Source organism: Nicotiana attenuata, chromosome 11, assembly GCF_001879085.1.
Source record: "Nicotiana attenuata strain UT chromosome 11, NIATTr2, whole genome shotgun sequence".
NCBI lineage: Eukaryota > Viridiplantae > Streptophyta > Magnoliopsida > Solanales > Solanaceae > Nicotiana > Nicotiana attenuata.
In genome coordinates, this window is record NC_031999.1 from 48,690,553 (window position 1) to 48,701,943 (window position 11,391).

Consider the following 11,391-nt stretch of genomic DNA (forward strand, 5'->3'; position numbering starts at 1 on the left):
AGTTTGCTTTTTGATAAACAAACAGGGGGACCATTTGAGGGAATTATTTAGTTTATTAGAATTGTTGTTTGCCATTAGAGAATAAATTGAAAAACTTTTTCCTGTATGTGGGCATCTTTCTTTTTATCTTCACCTTTTTATTATTTCATCCAAATCCATGCACAAACGGTTATTAATCCAACTTTTCTTGGAGTTATGCGGTGCAATTATTCTGGTCAATAACTGAGAAAATAGTAAAACACTATTTTTGAGGTAATTAATGATGTGACACTCAAACAAAATGTTTCTTGGTTTTTTGAATATTAAAACTTTTTATGTACTTCATTACTTACAAGTTGTGAGTTGTCCATAAACTACATAAATCACAAAGGTCAATGGAAGAAAGGGTCATTTTGGAATGACAATGTTCAATGCACATAGGTGTATTAATTTATGTTATGCTTCCTCTGTTTCATATTATCTGTTGTGGTTTCAAAAAATAATTTTCTTAAATTATTTGTCATTTTAAAAATTTAAGATGAAAGTAATTATTTTTTTCTCATTTTACCCGTAGTAATAATTGTTCTTTAAGATTAAGACTATAAATAAATAGAATAAATATTCTATAAAGATAGAATATATTTTAAATAAATAAAGGTAAAATAGTCAAAAATTCCTTCTAATTAAATTTTTTAAGGGTCATGTAGAAGAAAAATATAATAATAGAAGGGAGCATACATTAGCGGGTAACGAAATTCTGGATTACTGAGTAGTTTATCAGCTGTAAAAGATTTTTTCCCAGATTATTATTATTATATATTTGCTATAAATAATTATTAGTAGTTGACACTTAGGTGGTATATAAGATGAGCTTAAAATAAATCGACATAGTTAGTGAGAATTTATATTGTTGATTTCAATTTGCTTCGAACTGAAGCGTAGCTATTGTTATCGTTGACTCTTAAAAGAGTACTATATAAAGCTTAAGGATATGGCTCAATGTGTAATGAATTTGGTGAAACCAATTCTACATTCTAGTTTAAAAAATAACGTTCGCAAATGATTTTTTTCTCATTTATCGACGTTTTAATAGTTAGTTATTCAATATCGATATTAATGAGAGGTATAATTAGAGACGAATGAGTCGATAAAGATGTGAGAAAACTAACTCAAGTATATATAAAGAAAAAGAGTGCGGTAAAGCTTACATAGACATATATATATTATAGTGTTGACACTGTTGTCATGATTGTTATGCATTATTTGCTGATCGGACTTAGCAACTTAGTAATAATTGTTATTCAAGAACATAATTAGTAGTACTATTAAGGAATATATGCAATAATTACTAGGTCATACCTAGATCAAACCTAGTTCCTTTAATTTGTTCTCTTTTGTTTTAAATCTTGCTTCCTCCAATGGGTTATGTTTGACCAAAAAGCGTTAAGCCTTTTAGTTAAACCAATTAATGATAAAATAGAGGGTAAATTTTAGCCAAACATAATCGGCTTTAGATCTAAGCATAATGGGTATTAAAATCAAAGAAATCGAGTTTGTACAACATTTCTTAGAATGATTGAAAGACATTAAATGTAAATAATAAGCTTACATCTTTGATATACTGTTCCGTATTTATAAAAGCAAAGAGATAAGGAAGGAATCTCGTTTATAACTATGGGATCTAGCTTTATTGATTCAACAATGGAGATTACAAAGATTTGTAACCCAAAATCTAGACTTCTTCCTTTGTTCCTCGGAGGTTTCTTCCTTGTCTTCTCTTTCTTATCCTTATTCCCAGATTCCCCCTTCTTTCTGCTTTACCTTCCTTATATATATTGTCCATTTTCCCTTTTACCTAACGGTTCTTAACCAGCGTGCCCTCTCATGACTGCACTCTTCCTCACTCGCCCAAGTGTTATGTTCTGCTGTGTAAGCCTTCTGATGGCTTGATCTCGGTAGTGGCCGAGATACTCGTCGCTATTACGCCTCGTGGGCACGACCATGGCTTGGTCGACCCTTTACCATTCCCTTTTAATGATAACTATCTGGTGGTCAGATTTTGACCCAAACAGTTAGTCCCTCTGCCCGTTGAGGTCACCTTTTGGCAAGCTCGATGGGCAGATTCTGTTGATTCAAGAGTTAGGATAAATCTCGACATGGTGCGAGGGACGAGGTCCTTATGGCGAGGTGGCAACGTGACGCTTCAAGGACTTTATTAGGCCGTTACGTTGGTTCAGAGATGGATCGTCACATCGATTCAGGGTACCATGAATACCTGTTATGCGTCATTATGGCGCACGTTTCCCAGGCACCGTATCGTTTCCCGTGCCCTTTCAATTTTTTTGATTAGCGGCTCTCGGGTTTCCCGCTCAGGGCATTTGCGTTCCTATAAATAGGGGGAATCCCCCATTTGATTGTTATGCTTTACAATTTACTTGAGAGAATTTTACAAACTCCAACCTTCTTCAGTTTTTTCATACTTCTGTTGTCGTCGGAATTGGACGTGACCATTCTCTCTTTTCCTTTTTCGTTCCTATTTATTTGGATCGAGACAGACAAACGGCTGGTACTTCTTCCCAGACTGATAGATTTAGTGAAGCTCTGGTGCCGGAAAATGACGTGCCTCTTCTTGAAGAGGGAGTGGAGGTGGTGGAAGACGAGGGATTTCCGACAGTGGATGAGATAGTACCCCGCCTCGGGAAGATGAGGACTAACTTTAACAGTCCTGCCGGAAACGAACCGGAGCCTGTCCCTTCCACCATGGATGAAGCGGCGATTGCGGCACTCAAGGCCAAGTGGGGAATCCCTGCTCATATCGAAATGGTACCGGCGGCGGGGAAGGACATTGTACATTTGCACCGCCCGGGATACTGCGCATTTTACGTGTACCCCTTTGTTATCGGGTACACGCTTCCTCTCCCCTCTCTGGTGGTAGACTTCTGCCACTTCTACGAAGTGTGCTCGGCTCAACTCTCTCCGTACGCGTACAAACTCTTCCTCATGCTTATCAAGTACGCGGAGCTTGCCGGACGAGGAATTTCCTTGGGGCACATGCTTCACATCTTTGCCCCTTATTTTTTTCAGGGTACAATGATCCATATGCGCCATCGAGGAACCAAGAGTTTGGTGGTGAAGATGGACGATAAGGCTAATCGCTGCTTTTGGGAAAACTACTTCTATGTGCGGACAGAGCACCTTATGGCTGACTCCGCAGGGTTAACTTTGCTCGTGAGTCTTCCTTTGTTTAATTTGTGATTCCTCTTAAGGCAGTCGTCGATCGTTCTCCTTTAGGTGATATTGCTAAGGACTTGTTTTTTGCTTTTGCAGCCGAGAGACTACCTCCCCCGCTAGTTGGTGATATCCGCGAGTGGGTGAGCGTAATTCTCCCCCATATAATGGGGATTCGTGAATGGGCGTCCTTCCATGAGAAATATGGGCGTAAGCCTCTTACTGGTGAGTCGGCATGCTGCAATTTTTCTTTATTCTTTGCATCATGGTTTAACCTTGTCGTTATATGATCGTTTTTCTTTGTCAGCAGGGAGAGTGCGAAGGATGAGGCACCTCCGCTCGTATTCCGTCAACCAGCGCCCCTTGCCCGGCCTGCTCCGAGAGCCGCTGCCCTGCCTACGCCGAGAGCTATTGCCCTTTCTGCGCCTGCGGCCGAAGTCGTGCGTGCAGAGACTACTCCTCAGTTAGAGACTCCGGTTCCTACTGTCCGTTTAATGGGCGTATCTTCCCGCGCCGGTAGTGGAGAGGCCCTGTCGAAGAGACGACGGGTGGTGTTGGAAGTGGCTCCTCAAGCAGAAACATCTTCGAGTGGCAACCTTGCCTTGGCGGTGCCCGAAGCCGGCGGTGGTGCCAACTTGGCCGCAGAGGCTACGCCTATTGTGAGCGGCCAACAGGCTGGTGTGGCAGAGAGACGGAGTCCCGAGGCTGTCGTTGCTGTCTTGGACGGCTCTACGATATCCCGGCCAAACCGTACTCCTTCTTTGGTCGAAGAGAGGGGAAAAGGCGTCATGGTTGATGATTACGAGTCTGAATCCGACATGAATCCTAATGATATTAGAATGTTCGAGGAGGGCTTTACCTGAACTGTAGTGAGAGCGGGAGGCCCTTCCAGAATACTTGAAATTCCGTCGGATCTCAACCTTCTGTGGGACACGGTGGATTTTGTGCCACAGTTTGACCTTCTATGCTCTGCCGCAGAAAGTGGAGCTCTTCAGAATGTCAGCATTGTCACATGGTGTGGCCGCGATAGGCCTGAGGGTAAGTTTCTTTTTTTCTTTGCTTTGCGACCTTGGTCTTTACCGACTCCTTTCTTCTCTTTGTTTTTAGTCTTACATGCTGGAGATCGAAAGTGCTCGTAGGGCTGAGACTCGGGCCGAGATTTTTTTGAAGATACTTGAAAAGTATCGGCGGTATCGCAACAAATGTCGTGAGATGCACGAGCGGCTCAGGGCGGGTACTGGCACCCAATCCATCAGGGAAGAGTTGGAGAAAAGGGATTAGGAGCTGATGCAGTCCATCCGCAGATGCAGTAAGCTCAAGGAGCTGCTTCGTACCAAAGACGAGTAACTCGAGGTAGGAAAAGGGGTTTCCGCGGAGTGCGAGGACCTTCAGGCGAAGGTGTTGTATCTGCAAGCCGAAATCGAGCAGAATGCTACCAGAGTCGAAGCTTTGAGCGCAGAATGGATGGGGAAGTTGGCAGAGCTGGAAAAGAAAGTGTCCGAAATAAAGAGAACCGAGGAGGCACGGACATCGGCTTTGGCGAGGGCGGCGGCGCTGGAGGACACTATCCGCGTCCTCCAATCTGAGCAGGAATCTGAGAAGGCTACGGTCACGCTGAGGGAGGCGCGACTCGAGGAGCGTATTGGTGAAATCGACCGGGAGGCTTCGAGCCTAAGAGACCGGGTCGTGGCGCTCGAGGCTGAGAAGGAACAACTGTTGGCTCAGGTCGAGTCTGCCTCTACCGCGGTCCTACGTCGCCTATATGAGTTATGGGTCCACGCCGAGGCCCAGCGAGATATTACAAGGGTTTGTAGGAGGCGGGGACTGTCCTAGAGGCCACCTTTGAAGATGCTCAGGCAAAGGCACGCGAGGCTCGTACTACCTGTGGATATGACCCTGCGACTCCGGAGGCTGGGGAGGGCATTGATAACGAGGACGAGCTCCCTTCTGATGATGGTGATAAGGTTGGGGAGAACGACGGTGGGGATGATGCGGAGTGAAGCTTTTGTTGCATCCTATGTACTTAGTTTTTATTTTTTCTTTCGTTGTTTACTTTCATCTTTTCCCAAGGGCCCGTTTCGGCCCTTTGTAAGGTGCGTCTGTCGCGCGTGTACATTTGAATAAAATAGTTGTTTCTTCTTCATTTGTGTATCCTTTGATTTTCACTGTGATGAGTCCCTGACTCTTTTGATTGTGAATTTGAACTTGCGAGACTGGGCGAGGTCGGCTTCTGATTTACCAGCTTAGGTGGACCAACTTAATTCGGACGAGGTCGAATTTAGATTCACCATCTTGGGTGAAGTCGGTTCCTACTTGTATACTCGAGCGGGACTGAATTCCGACCTAATAATTTAGGCGAAGTCAATTTTTCCATGTGTATTCGAGCGAGGTTGAACTTCTCTTTTGGCGAAGGCCGATGGCCGTAGGGGTGTTATTTCGAGCAAGGTCGAAATTATAACCCGTTGTGAATTCGAACGAGGTCGAACTTCTCTTTTGGCGAAGGCCGATGGCCGTAGGGGTGTTATTTCGAGCAAGGTCGAAATTATAACCCGTTATGTTATTTCTGTTGGGGAACATTACTCGTCGCCGTATTGTTTACGCGTGCGTCGGGGCAAGTCCTGGTTTGCTTAATTTTGCTTTTACTGGAGAGTACTGTGCGTTTCCTGGGCGAGTCCTAGTTCGCTTGATTTTGCTTTTATTGGAGAATGCCGCGTGTTTCATGGGTGAGTCTCAGTTTGCTTAATTTTGCTTTTACTGGAGATTATTTTTCAATAGTTGATCTGTACCGAGCCATTTATGTTATTTGTGATACGTTGCGGTTTAGAGGGTTTTGCTTGGTCATTATTTGCGAGATGGCATGCTACGGAACCATTTCCTGGGGTGTTTTGGCGCCGTTGGTACCTTGCTTGCACACCTATGTGAGTGCTCGCGTTCCTGTTTCGAACCAATAAAAGAGTAAAGATAAACCCAAATGAAATTGTTTGTTACCTCGGCCTAGCAAGCCGGTGAAGGAGGAGCGGCGTTGTAGGGTTACTCGCTCCGCCTAGTACTCGGATAGTGGTTTCTGATTTGGCAGCCACGTTTAGCTTCGCTATTTAACTGCGTCTAGACTTCTCGTGAGTTGGGCTTACCTCACCCGTTGGGACATGATGATAGGCTATAATTACGTATTTTAGTCGCTTATTACACTCAAATTTACTGCACTTTAATTGAGTTTGAGCTTTAACGCTAGTGTATTGCACTAATTGTGTGTTTTATGATTTGCATGAGTGATTTCGAGCTACGTAGATGTTATGGAATGAATTCAAGTGATTTGGAGCTTTGAAGTCTGAGTAAAAGCCCAAGGAATTAAGCCAGGATCGTGTTCGAGGATCAACGGATGATAGTTAAGAACAAACGAAGAATCGAGTGGCCATATTGCGCACTGTCTAGTAAAATGCACATAACTTTTTGCTCAGAACTCCATTTGGGCTCCACAATATATGGTTGGAAATCAAACTCAAAGGGCTACAACTTTCATGTTTACGTTCCAAATTCCCAACAGAACAGGGTGAAAAGTGCGCGTCAAGTGCGCGGCCGTGCTCAGGCCGCGCTCGTCAGGCAGAATCAAAGTGGATATGCGCGGTCTGAGCGCGGTCCAAGCGCGGCCGCGCACGTCCTGTCCGGAAAATATGTCCTTTCTCGCGTAGGAGAAAGTATAATTGTTTGGTCCCAACCGTACTTGGTATATATACATGGAAAAATGGTATTTTGTGGAGGTTGGACAGATTTGAGACATAGATTCGACCTAAGGAGGCAGAGACACAATAGGAGCAAGGCGAGGAATTCTTCTACGAGTTTTTCCTTCCTCTTCCTATTTTTCATTGTTGGTTATGACTTTTAGTATTGCAATTTTACATACTATTATGAATAGCTAATTTGTTATCTAGGGTTTTGATGGAACCTTTTGTAGGATAAATTCTTGTTATGTTTTTATATAATTGAGCCGTAGTATTTTCTCTATTTGTTCAACTATATTATTCTTGTGGTTATTGAAGGGCCCTCAATTAGCTGTGCCTATTTAGTATGTATTACTCGGGAGAGAGTGCATATTTAGGTAGTTGTTGAACAACATCACTCTCGACGTATGTGAGGAATCAATAACCAAGGGTTTAAAGGTGGGATTAGGGATAACGATACCTTGGGTGCGATCTAAGTGAGCTGTAATTAAAGCCAGCTAGCGTAACTCGGGAGAGTATGTCTAGTAAATTGTTGTAATTACTCAGGAGAGAATTACAACACGCAGAGCGCTCATGATCGGTAGAGAATACTCAGGCGAAATTATAGAAGACATAGTGGGAAGGATTCCGACAATTGGGGAAATCATAACTCTAGACCTCCTTAATCTTTTCTCCAACCTGTAGTATCTTTAGTGTTAATTTATTATTTTAATTTGTTAGTTAGTTAGTTAAACACAAGAATCTTAATATCTATAAGTTAGTAATTGTTCAAGCTTGTATTCTTGGTGATAGTGAACAACAGTAGCTAAGCCTTAGTTCTCTGTGGGATTCGACTCCGGACTTGTAAATCGGATTATATTTGCAACGACCGCTTTGTCCTTTTTATAAGGCATAGTTGGGCGTGATCAGGACACCGAGGCAGAGTCCCAGTCCGATATGCATAAACAATAAGGGAAACATGTCATGCTTTGTTTATAAATCATCTAGCGTGCATGATACAAAAATAATGCGAGATATGCCTGATCTTCCAAAGGGTCATGCAGTAGGTTATCATCCATTCCCAAGGGGTGGAAGTACAGGTCGGTATACAGGGTGAATACATCGCATCGGATCGCGGTCATGCCAAGCACATAGTGACTGTGGTTCTACTTTAATCGTGCATATGACTTGCTAAACCCACCATTACGGGTGGGGCATGGGTCTCGTATAGACATCGATCATAATTTTTATTTTTTGTAGGGATCTGACCTAGATTGATACGGTTATTTCAAAAACTTATCTACCATTCTTTCCATGTTGGCTTTGTCAACGAGATGGTGAGGTTGTAACTGCCTGGAAGTAATACTTGGCTGGTTCTAAATCTATAGGAAACTAGAGAAAATTTATATGGGGCGTAAGTCCCACGGATCTTTAAATTTTACTGATTTCAAGAATTTTAAGTTAGTATAAAATAAAAAATAATTATAAAATTACATTAAAATCATAAAATTATAACAAATAATCTGTTTACAATATTTATAAATTATAATTCAACTATGAATAATACGAAAAGTATGACATATATCATAATATGCAAATTAGCAGCAACGTCGTTACAACTCAAACATCAAAAGTAATGTATTCGATACGAAATCTTATATGTATCTGTTAAGGAGTAATGAATCTTGAAAGAATTTCGAATATTATAATTTGATATTTTTCTTAAAATACTCCTTTTATTTAATATGCTTTCTATTTGAAAGAGAATTTATATAAAAACATAATTCATAATTTAAATATGATTCTCTAGCATCATTTATTTTTAAGTTTCAACAAGTTAATAAAGTGACACATAATTTACCATACAATACCATGATAACTAATTATTTGTAAATAGTTACTAGCTAATACTGACTATTAAATTAATAAGTATTGTATCTCGTAAACGTGAAAAAAAATTTATTTTAAAAAATAATTATAAAAAATTATGGACTATTATATATTAAAGACATAACAAAAGTTAATAAATAAATACCTTTTAAATGAAAGATTCATTTAAAATTAACTATCATAGCAGTCTTAGTGGATAACGTGCAATAATTTTTATTTTAATTATGATATAAAATACTCTCAACTTAATGATTTATGATTAAGAAAAAAAAAATTTGAATAGTCAACGATTTATTAAGCAAATTTGAAAATTTACAAGGTTAATTACATAAAATTGCATAAAGTTCTATTAGGCGAGCCCAGTACGCTGGGCGTTGGGCGTGTCCGGGGCGTAAGCCCGATGACCAAGGCGTAAGTCTCACGGAACTAAGCCCCACACATAAGCCCAGGGGCGTTTTACGAGTGCTCCGTCCCGGGCGAGCCCCGGGCGAGTCCCAATTCTACCTTTTAAAACAGAGATCAACGTCACTATAACCGATTTTCTATTTTTCAAATTTTAAGAAGGGAGGAGAAGAGGCCAAATTACAGGTTATAAATGGTGAGGAAACCATTGTAATTGAACTTGTGACACTAAACTTCAAATTGTGACATTGACTACTGAAGTATCTCTGCAACAACGACATTGTGCTTTTCTGTGCTTGTATTTTTTCCTATGGTTTAAGTGAAATTGGATATTTATGATAATTATATAATTTTACATAAAAATATATTCTTTTATACACGTAAAATGAAAATGTGAAACGAAAATCCTACTCATATTCACTTGCAAGTAGAGGTGTTCATTGACCAGTTCAATGTAATTTTAACATAATTCGGTTCGATTTTTTAATTATTTTTAAATAATTGCAAATTGAAATAATAATTTCAGTTATGAAATTTTAACTTTTTCTTGAATAAAAGCATGTCCAAACAATTCAACTTCCATTCAATTTATGTATATTTTTTTTAACTTCAATCAAGCAATATTCAGGGGCATATGTAGTCTACCGGTTACGTCATTTGAACCCATAACTTTTAATATTTATTCAGGGGCGGATTCACGTATAGTAAAGCGATGTCACGTGACACCGCTTCGTCAAAATATTTTACCAAATGTCATACAAATAATACGAAAATTTTATCAAATACGTATATATAGACAGGAGTGACACCACTTAACACAACTCTGTTCTTGGTCCAGTGGTTTAGCTCCCCCCTTAATTCCTCCAGGTCTAGGGATCGATCCTCCTTAGAATCCCTTTTTTGGTTATTTCTGAAGCTTATTTTGTTTGAGAAAAGAAAGCAGGTCTAGGGATCGATCCTCCTTAGTAACTCTTTTTTAGCTATTTCTGAAGCTTATTTTGTTTGAAAAAAGAAAGCAGGTTGAGCAGGATTTGAACTCCTGACCTCCTTTAAACAAATTTTTTTTTATAACCAGTGGGATAATGCCCAATCTATTTTTACTATGGAGAAAATAAACAACAAGTAATTAGGTTCATTGTTCCCTTCTATAAATGTGACACCGCTTACAAAAAGTTCTGTGTACGCCCCTGCATTTATGAGAGAAATAAATGTAAACACCTACTAAAATCTTAACAAATCTTTAACGGAAAAATAAATTTGATGTTAAAAATTTTAGAAGTATTATTCGTAATCTTTATTACTGTATATTTTCTTATTATTTTGTTGTTGATACTGTTTGTTCTCTTATCATCTTGCTGTTGATACTGCATGTTCTCTTATTATATCTTGTTGTTGTTACTGTTGTTATTGTTGGTTGTTATTGCTTTCTTTTTCTTTTCTTAAGTCGGGGGTTTATCGAAAATAATTTCTCTAGTTTCAAGGTAGGGGTAAAGTCTACGTACACACTATCTTCCCCACACTCCATTCGTGAGATTAAACTGAGTTTATTATTATTATTATTATTATTATTGTTACTAAAATATTAAAAATTAAACCCGTTAAATTTAAATCTTAGACTCGCCTTTAAAGTATCCATAACGGATTAGCTTTTAATGAATCATGAACAGGCTTGCTTGCAAGAAACTAAAATGGAACACGAGGGAGAGCAAAGAGGGAGGTCAAAAGAGTGGCTAAAAAAGGACTACAATTATGACAAAAGCAACTCTCTTTCCCCACTTGCTCTCAAAAAAAGAGCTCTTCTCAAGCCTTTATCCTTTCGTGTCATTGAAGCCATTGGACTCATAGTACAAAAATACTGTAGTACTACTTTTTATTCTCTTAACGTTCGACCGCGGCGAAGCTAGGAATTTATAAAAAGATGTTCAAATTTAAAAGAATTAAAATAAAATTTTCAAGAGTGTTCAATATATGTTATATGTCTCTAAAATCTAATATTTTACCTATATATCAGTGTAATTTTCCAACAAAGAGTGGTCAATTGACCACCCTTTATAACATGTTGCTTCGCCCGTGATATTCGGTACTCGCTTTGAATTCCGATTCATTATGATTCGTGCATCATAAGGTTTATTAAAAGAGAAATGCTTCATACCAATTTTTTTTATTCAAGACTCGCAGTCGAAACATCTGATTA